Source organism: Leptonychotes weddellii, chromosome 9, assembly GCF_054177405.1.
Source record: "Leptonychotes weddellii isolate Sample4059 chromosome 9, ASM5417740v2, whole genome shotgun sequence".
NCBI lineage: Eukaryota > Metazoa > Chordata > Mammalia > Carnivora > Phocidae > Leptonychotes > Leptonychotes weddellii.
In genome coordinates, this window is record NC_138377.1 from 59,795,096 (window position 1) to 59,804,734 (window position 9,639).

Sequence of the window (9,639 nt, forward strand, 5' to 3'; positions counted from 1 at the left end):
CCCTTTATCTGATATGTCATTTGCAAATATCTTCTCCCATTCGGTCGGTTGTCTTTTGGTTTTGTTGACTGTTTCCTTTGCTTTGCAAAAGCTTTTTATCTTGATGAAGTCCCAATAGTTCATTTTTGCCCTTGCTTCCCTTGCCTTTGGCGATGTTTCTAGAAAGAAGTTGCTTCGGCTGAGGTCAAAGAGGTTGCTGTACTTAAATATTCTTTACTGAATTTAATTTAGAATAGTAATAGCAATAGATGCTATTCGTTATCTGTCTATTACATGCTACATTGCTATATACTCTGCTGGAGCTGGTCTGTGCTCTACCTCACGTATTCACAAAGAAACTGCAATATAGCTTTTGCTTCATTTTACAAAGGAGGAGCTGAAGATCAAAGAAGTCATGTAAAGATAGAATGCTGCAGAACCAGGATTGGAATTCAGGTCTTTTCCTTCCAGAATTCCTCTTCACCGCAGTTTCTTTCTTTCTTTTTTCCCTTTTTCCTAATTTATTTAGTTATTTAAATCACCTCATCATTATTCTAAACTATAGGCATCAAGCAACCAAAGATCAGCAAATTGGGAGCTGGAGTTCAGGACCAAGCCTTTCATGGAATGGCCAAAGAGAGAGAGAGATGGGAGATGTAAAATTTTCACAGAAAAGCAGAAAAATCAAGGTAACTTGAGAATGAGGTAATGGGTACATTACAAACCCTTGGTGGTAGTTAACCTCATGAGAGGAGCTGGAAGAACAGTGCCTACTTGACCTGGAGTGGGTTCGATTATTTTGTTAATGAAAATATTTCAATTTTTAGGGTCTATGAGAGCAGGATAAGATAGTTCCCTTAAAGGTTAAGAATTTCTAGTTCCAGATACTAAGTTCTTGCCTCGCTAGAATGAACCACTCACTTAGGAATGTAGAAGTTCTGCTTGTGTAGACAGGATAATCCCAAAGTCTGGGCTGGAGACTTGACCTTTCACCACAGAGGGTTGATGTGAACTGGGGTCTGGAATTAGGCTCAAATGTTTTTAGTCAAAGATGAAGTTTTCTGGGACCTCACAGAAAATGTGTCCTGCTACAATAGTATTATAATTGGGGATATGTTTTAGGAGGTTTGGAATACCAGTGATAAAACACTTGTAAATCTCAGGAAGCAATAAACTCACAGTATGTATTGAAAGGAAACCTACCATGTAACGTAAGCAGCTACAAAGAACAGAAAAGATGGGGAAGAAAGGGAGAAAGAAGACAGAAAGAGAGGAAAGAAGAGCTGGAGAGAGACAAACAGATAAGAAAAGCCAAGATAAATGGGCAAGTAGCTGCTCTAATCCATGAAGGGGTTCCTGTCCCAATACCAGGTCACCTATAATTTGGTTGTACTCGATAAATTTAGTTACACTTCATTTTGATAAGCCCATTCTATTAGTAAAATAAGAATATTTTTGTTGGACTGGTTTAAATGGATTTCTCAAACACACATGGCTTGATACATTCATTTCATCAGTGTTTGAAGAAAACCTACTGTTTGTAACAAAGGTAGCATATTCTTTGTAGAGAGTATGAAGATAAAACAGGAGTTGAATTCTGCATGGTGTGACTTGATTCAACCAAGATAATACTAAAGAGTGTATTTTTACTTTTATGTATTTTTTTTTTAAAGATTTTATTTATTTGACAGAGAGAGACACAGCGAGAGAGGGAACACAAGCAGGGAGAGTGGCAGAGGGAGAAGCAGGCTTCCCGCGGAGCAGGGAGCCTGATGTGGGGCTTGATCCCAGGACCCTGGGACCATGACCTGAGCCGAAGGCAGACGCCCAACTGACTGAGCCACCCAGGCACCCCTTATGTATTTTTTTTAAAGCAGCATTCAGAGAGAGCCCATGTTCTCTGAGGATTTATAGAAGATCAATAAGAAGATATAATTCTCAATCTGGAAAAGTTTGAGTTCAGCAGTGGAGTCACAGACTGGCAAGCTCTGGAGGGTTCTTCTTTGGGCTAGAAATATCTCTGCCATTGAATAAATCCATCTAGGTTGTGGATTGCCTGGGGTTGGTAATTTCTGCTATTGGTGTCAGTATTCCATGTGGCCCCTCCTTATGCTTATTGTTAGATTTCTTACTTCTTCATTATACTTACAAAAAAATCCATTACCAACCTGAATTATCAACCATGAGATTCTGTTTTGTTTGTGTACAAACCAGATTTACTTGCTGTCTTTGTCAGCTTGAGCTGCTATAACAAAAATACCATAGACCAAGTGGCTTCAACAATGGAAATTTATTTCTCCCTCATCCTAGAGGCTGGGAAGTCCCAAGATCAAGATGCCGGTAAGTTTGGTTCCTGGTGAGAGTCCTCTTCCTTGTTTGTAGACAGTTGTCTTCTTTCGGTGTCCTCACACTGTAGAGAAAGAGCTATGGTCTCTTCATGCCCTTACAAAGGCACCAGTCCCATCATGGGAGCTCCAGTGCTGTGACCTCATCCAAACTAATTACTTCCCAAAGGCCCCACCTCCAAGTACCATCACACTGGGCGTTAGGGCTTCAACATATGAATTTGGGCGGGGGTGGGTGGGGGGGGCACACATGCATTCAGTCCATAGCACTTGTATAGGATTACCTCTAAAACAGGGTGTTAATTAAAGATGAACCAAATGTCTCATTCTAGGTAAAATTTTAGCTAAAATATGAGATGCAAACATGTTCTTTTGCCCAACTGAGATAAATATACTTGAATCCTCTTTCCAGAAATCTAATCAAATGGAGAGCTCTAACCCTGGTCAAGTTTTCTAAAACATCCAAAACACTCGGGGCGCCTGGGTGGCTCAGTTGGTTAAGCGACTGCCTTCGGCTCAGGTCATGATCCTGGAGTCCCGGGATTGAGTCCCGCATCGGGCTCCCTGCTCAGCAGGGAGTCTGCTTCTCCCTCTGACCCTCTTCCCTCTCATGCTCTCTGTCTCTCATTCTCTCTGTCTCAAATAAATAAATAAAATCTTTAAAAAAGAAAAACAAAACAAAAAAAACCAAAAAAAAACATCCAAAACGCTCCATTGACCTACATCTTTGTACATTGCTAGAAGCTGAAAAAATGTCATAGAAGTTACAAAATGTTTTGAAATAGTTCTAGAGACTTGGTGATGCTTAAACAGCTCAGCAAAATATTCGGCCCTACACGTATTTGTTGACTTCCTATACGCATTTTGCAGGCACTCTGCTAGATAGTGAAGACTCAACCCTCAAGTAGATTTTAATCTAGAAGATTAAAAAATCAAAGGGACAATATGTCAAAACTCACAGAGATAATTCCATAGAAGCTTGACTCTGGAAGGGAACCAAAGCATCTGGGCCAGCCCTTCGCTGTGGAGAAGATGAAGCTGAGGTTCAGAGAAACTCACTCATTATGGATGTACCAGGAATAGAAGCCAGGGCTTCTGAGGATCCTAGGAGCACTGTTTATTTGTCAGAGAGTGGGTGCACCACAGAGCCCAAATTCATAGATTGATTTGTTTTACAGACTCATTTACGTTCTTGGCTTTCTTATTTTTTTAAGATTTATTTATTTATTTGAGAGAGAAAAAGAGAGAGAAAGAACAAACAGGGGGGAGGCAGAGGCAGAGGGAGAAGCAGACTCCCTGCTGAGCCGGAAGCCCGATGTGGGGCTCGATCCTAGGACCTGGAGATCATGACCTGAGCCTAAGGCAGACGCTCAATCATCTGAGCCACCCAGGTGCCCCTGGCTTTCTTATTTTTTATAGGAGTCAAAGTCTTGCTGCAAAGAATATCATGAGCATCCAATTTCAAAGATGCACATGACAATGCTGTGAAAATTTTATAGTACAATTTGTAAGGCATTCTTAGTGTTCCCAAGTACTCTTTCATTTTTAACTCCTAGAAGGAAGTCATACAAGCTGGTAACCTCACAATATGGAAAACATTGTTGGTGTTAAGTACCAAGCTGTTAGATTAATTAATTAATATTTACTGGGGGCAGAGGAGTGCAAAGGTGTGGTTTCAGGAAGAAGTAATTGAGTAACTTGTTCTGAAAAAAACTTGACTGTATAACAAGTGTATCCACCTGACTTATAAATGACTAAAAATAGCTCTTCCTATGAGAGCATAAATCCTATGTGTAGTACCAGGCAAAGTTCTAGTAAGGTTTTCAAGAAAAATGATATAACAAATGACAGATAAATGGATGGTAGGATGCAAAGGTTAATTTAGTGTTCTTGCATTTTGTGCCTTTGGATTTTATGTATATTCAGATTGAACTCCCACCATTAAAAGAAATCACGCTCTCCTCAAAGATGCCATGGGACCTCAGTAGCCCTTTTTCTATTTGTGCGTAACTTTACCGGGACCTGCTTTTCAGGTTATGAGCTACACCACCAAGCCATGCCTGTTTCTGCAACAGCTCCAGGAGAAGCTCAGAAAGGTTGCACAGAATTGGCATCATCACTAGTTCTTCCATAGTCACAGAATTTCAAACCCTGCTGGTGTTCTTTCCTTTTAAAAATTCTGACGTGAGCCTCAGAGTCACAATCTAGAACATGTTTATTTGTTCACTTTAAATCACTTAACTCTGTCCTTTTGATATCAGAAAAGAGCTTCCAAATATATAGAACATTAATATTTGCTTAAGTGACAGGGGTTTTATTAAAAATCAGCCCTACTATCCAACAGGTGGGTGCCACACAAAATCTGCCAATTATTTGAAAGAATCCTCTGCATTTAGAAAAGTTTGAGAGGCTAAAAATAATAACTAAAAAGTTCTCGATCAGGGTTAGTGAGGCATATTTTCCATTTGTCCTTCCAGATTCACTCTGCTGTTCCTGGCACTTGTTCTGTGCTCCGGGAGGCTGAGCTCTGTGCACTGTCTCACCTGGGCATCCTGCCTTCTGGCTTCACTGGGCCTCAGCCAGTGGAAGGACGCAGCAGAAGGAAGGAGGAAGAAGTGGGGTCTTAGAATTGACTTCCCGGGTTCCCTCTCTAGAGATACACGGACTGCTGGCTACAGCCTCTACTGAAGGCTGCTGGTTCCATCATGCAGCCTTCCCCATGCAATCACCTAACTAGAATTTAGGGAACTACTCCTTCCCTTTCCCTCTGGAGGCAGGGAGAGGAACAGCTCCCCTTGTTGTGAGCCCCAGGGTGCTGGACTATCTTTTCGGTTTCCTTCTTCTCATGACAGATACAGAAAAACTTAAGCAAAAACATAGAACTCAGTTACGAGGTTAGGAATTTCTGTCTGCCTTGCTTGGTGCCTAGAAGAGTATCTGGCAAATAGTAGACACTCCATCTATATTTGTTGACTATATTGTTATAATATGATTTTTTAATGAAAACTAGAATTGTTAAGCAGGTAATGTTTATGATTTGCCAACGTAGAAATTAAAAATAAATTCCTACATGCATGCAAAAAAACCTCCATCACATCCATTTTTATTATACATACTTAATTGTACATATATACAAATATATGAATAAAAAAGATATTAAAGAATGAGAGTGACCCTAGTGGTGTCCTAATGGCCATAACTGGAGAAAGATGTTCACTACTTCAGATAGAATTCAACCTTGTAAGCAAGAGGTAACTCATGCCTTCTCTTTCAATTCCCCCAAAATAAACACGTGCATCTGGGGGGCCCAATGAAATAAATATTTAGTCCCAACTGAGCATCTGCACCTTCTCTAGAAGCTGGGAGTGTAATGGCGAATATGCTAGATCCCACCCCTCCACCCCCTGTGGCAATGTGCTGGCCTAAGGGTGGGGTAGAAGAGTACTGAGTGTTCTGGGAGGGGGGTGGGCGGGAAGGATTATCTTTGACTTAAAACTTCTTAACTGCAGAGCTGAGAGATAAGGTATTATCCAGGTACAGGAAGCAGGTTGGGAGGAGAAGGGGGTTCCAGGCACAGGGGACAAGAGCTTGCGGAACGGGGTGGAGAGTGAAAGCATGACTCACTCAGGCAACTGAAAGAAGTTCTTTATGGCTGGAATACAGAGTTTGAAAATGAAAATATTGAGAAATGAGGATGGAGAAGTAAGAAGAAAGTTTTATATGGGATTTAAGGGAGTTGCGATTTCAAGCCAGTTAAGTGCTCATAGAGTGAGAATAAAAGGTAGGAAAATAATTATTCTTCCCCTATTCTCCAAAATATAAACACACATATACACTTTATATCTCCCAATTGGGAGGAAGTTAAGGATCCCAGAAATTACTGGAAAGCAACACTTATCTAATTGACAGTAACCCATATTTTACATGCTTAATTAACTATGGTTAAGCAGCTAACAGTTATTGTGTGTTTACTATGTTACAGGCACTGTTCTAAGAACTTTATAGGTATGACTTTTTTTTAAAGATTTATTTATTTATTTGAGAGAGAGCCAGCGCTTACGCACGCACATGAGCACAGCGGGTAGGGGCAGAGGGAGAGAGAAGGAGAATCTTAAGCAGATTCTGCAGAATCGCCAGCAGGGCCAACAGGGGCTCAATCCCACAACTTGGAGATCAGGAAATCATGACCTAACCCGAATCCAAGAGTCAGGTGCCCAACAGACTGCGCCACCCAGGTGCCCCTAGGTATGACTTTTTTTAAATTAAATATTTTATTTATTTATTTTTGGAAGAGCGCGCGGACAGAGAGAGAGAGAAGGAGAAGCAGACTCCCCGCTGCATGGGGCTCGATCCCAGGACCCTGAGATCATGACCTGAGCCGAAGGCAGATGCTTAACCGAATGAGCCACCCAGGTGCCCTTGACTTTCTTTAACACACTCACAGTAACCTGATAGATAACCCTATCAGCTAGTTACTATTATTATCTGAAATTTACAGATAAGGAAGAGGCACAGGAAAGTTAAAAGACTTACTCAACGTTACACAGATAGTAGGTGATAGAGATTTAAAAAAAGAAGGAGGGGGAGTAGTTGTTTTTCCTCACCTCCTATAGAAGGTAGGTTGGGAAAAATACTTGGGAACTGCACTGATATTGAACATAAATAATTAGGACTATGGTGACAAGCTTGCTTTATACAGAAGCAAAAAATTGTGCACACGCCTTATATCGTGGCATAGAGAGCAAGTTTAGTGAATAGATACATTAAGTGTTGAAATCAATGTAATACAAACATGGCAATTAAATTGCTTTTCTTTTCTTTTTAAAATATGGAACGTGTCATGAATTTGCGTGTCATCCTTGTGCAGGGGCCATGCTAATCTCTCTGTATCGTTCCAATTTTAGTGTATGTGCTGCCAAAGCAAGCGCTTAAATTGCTTTTCTAAGGGGGAAAATTGAACAGAACTTTTTTAAAAGTCAGGAAGCCATGGAAACTAAAAAATGAAATTTGAATCCAAACAGGTCATGAACCAGTAAGTCAAGGCTAGGTCTGGTGCCTCCATTTTCCTAACTTTAAAATAAAGTGACATCTTATATTACTATATTGGAGTGGTAAAGAATTATGCATCAGACAGCTGTTTGTAATTATAAATGAGAAAAGACAGTTATTGAATCAAATAACTTCAGCCTTTAGTCTTATTAGAAGCTTACCAATTATCTTTAAGAAAAATAAGTCTTTGGTAGTTTGACACCAGCAGATGGCACCCTAACAAAATAATTTGTGTGCCATAGGTGAACTTTTAGAGCCCTCTGTACATTCAAATACAAGGCAAGTTCACTGTATTTGGATATGCAGGATAAAAAAGAGAAAAACCAAAGACAAGACTTGCTCTTTTTGAGTCAGACAATTTTTATTTGGAGAGGAAAAACCAAAAAGAACATTTTCCTTATTACTCTTTATTTTGTGAATACCTAGCTAGCATGAATCATTATTATAAGAAAATTCTCTATAAATCTGCAGAAAACTCCAACTAGAAAAGGTAACATGATTACACTGAAAGGAATAAAATGGACTGATCCATATGCTTTCCAGCCAAAATAAAAGGGGAGGGGGAGGGAATTTGGTGAAACAAATATTCTTTTTGATTGCTTCCACTGTCAGAGATGACACTAGACTTTTTTGGGTTTTTTTTTTTTTTTTGTCTTTTACAGTTTATTGAGAAGAACTTAAACATGAAGTCTGTACCCAAGATACTTGCCACAATGCCCATTTCAATTTCAGACCTATTCAGCTTGAATTATTCCCAATTAGGTAATTGGTGTTTGAATGCCGCCCCCCCGCCATTTATGTGTTAACTGTTATTTTTAAAGCAAATACAGGATATTTTGTCAAGATCATGATAAATGCATCTATAAGGGATGAGTATATTCCTGTTTTGGAAGATGTCAGGGTCACCACTTTTTCTTTCTTCATCTTTTAGCCTATTTGCTGGTATTTGATTTAAGGAATCAACCAGATCTACAGTTTGCCCATCATTTTCTGGTCTCTGAAAAGTGTAACCAAGTTATTGGCCTTTTCACTAAACCCTCTCACCTGCGTCAGTCCCTAACAAATAATTTTTCTACAAATATATCAGTTTATAATTAACTCTGCAAGGAACTGTAATCGAAGAGTCAAGACCAGCCCTCTGTCTAAGATGGAAACTTTAGGTACAAGGCAGCAGTAACGGGTGGTAGTAGTAACTACGTTCAGCCCCGCGATCTACTTTCTTTTACACTTACTGCTTGGTCTTGCTCAAAAAAAGAACTGAAATTAAGTATGTAATTCCATCCTCTTGAAGACCTTGAATGAAAAGAAGGAAAGGCTAAACAACCTGACTAAGTATTTTAGGGATAGGGCGTTTGGGAAGAAATCAGGGTGATTTGCTTACTGAGAAACAGAATGGTTCCTGGGGCAAAGTCCTTTTACATGAAAAAAGCAGCCCACGTCCGCCAAAAGCCTGGGAACCAAGTGAGGCCAGTGCTTGGAAGATGAACCACACAGTGAAGGAGATGAGGCTCAGTGAATTTACAACCTGCTTTGAGAAGATTATCCAGTGGTAAGTAATAACGGTTAACACTTACTGAACACAAACTATCACTTAGGGACTCTTCTAAGCATTGATATAAATTAATTAAATGCTTATACCAACCATGTGATCTTTTTGCTATTGTACAGTATGTGCATTTTATTTTATTTCTTAAAAAGATTTTATTTATTTATTTTGTGAGAGAGAGAGAGAGAAAGAGAGTGTGAACAGGGGGAGGAGCAGAGGCAGAGAGAGAATCTCAAGCAGACTCCCTGCTAAGAGCGGAGCCCAGTGCAGGCCTCGATCTCACGACTCTGAGATCATGACCTGAGCCGAAACCAAGAGTCAGATGCTTAACCGACTGAGCCAACCAGGCGCCCCTGCAGTATATACACTTTAAAGCTGAGGAATCTGAAGCATTACTAGCTTTACCGAAGTTGGCCCTGGGTGGTCTGGGTCCACTTTTAACCCCTAATCCATATCACCTCTTTAATAATTTTCTATGAACCTCTTGTGAGTACTTCACCACTGTCTAAATAAAGATGGAGAAAAGCAGGTTTCATACAGCAAGAAGAGAAAGTTTTTTTTTTTTTTTACTTAATTTTGGAGCAGTGGAACTCTCTGGGTTGATAACAAAGCTCAACCCTAACACATTATTTCACCGTCTGGAAATGTGGCTCAGCTTGTCCTTACCCCAGAATGCCTGGTCAACACAGCAGATCTATCAGTGTCTGCAGAAGGGGAAAG

General features: G+C 40.1%; 1 non-coding gene across 1 annotated transcript; it reads right to left on the reverse strand.

Annotated features, from left to right (window-relative positions):
• Positions 1-7,146: 7,146 nt before the first annotated feature.
• Positions 7,147-7,252, reverse strand: LOC115943688 (U6 spliceosomal RNA). Its single transcript, XR_004078271.1, has one exon. It is a non-coding gene; the product is annotated as a U6 spliceosomal RNA (small nuclear RNA).
• Positions 7,253-9,639: the final 2,387 nt, after the last annotated feature.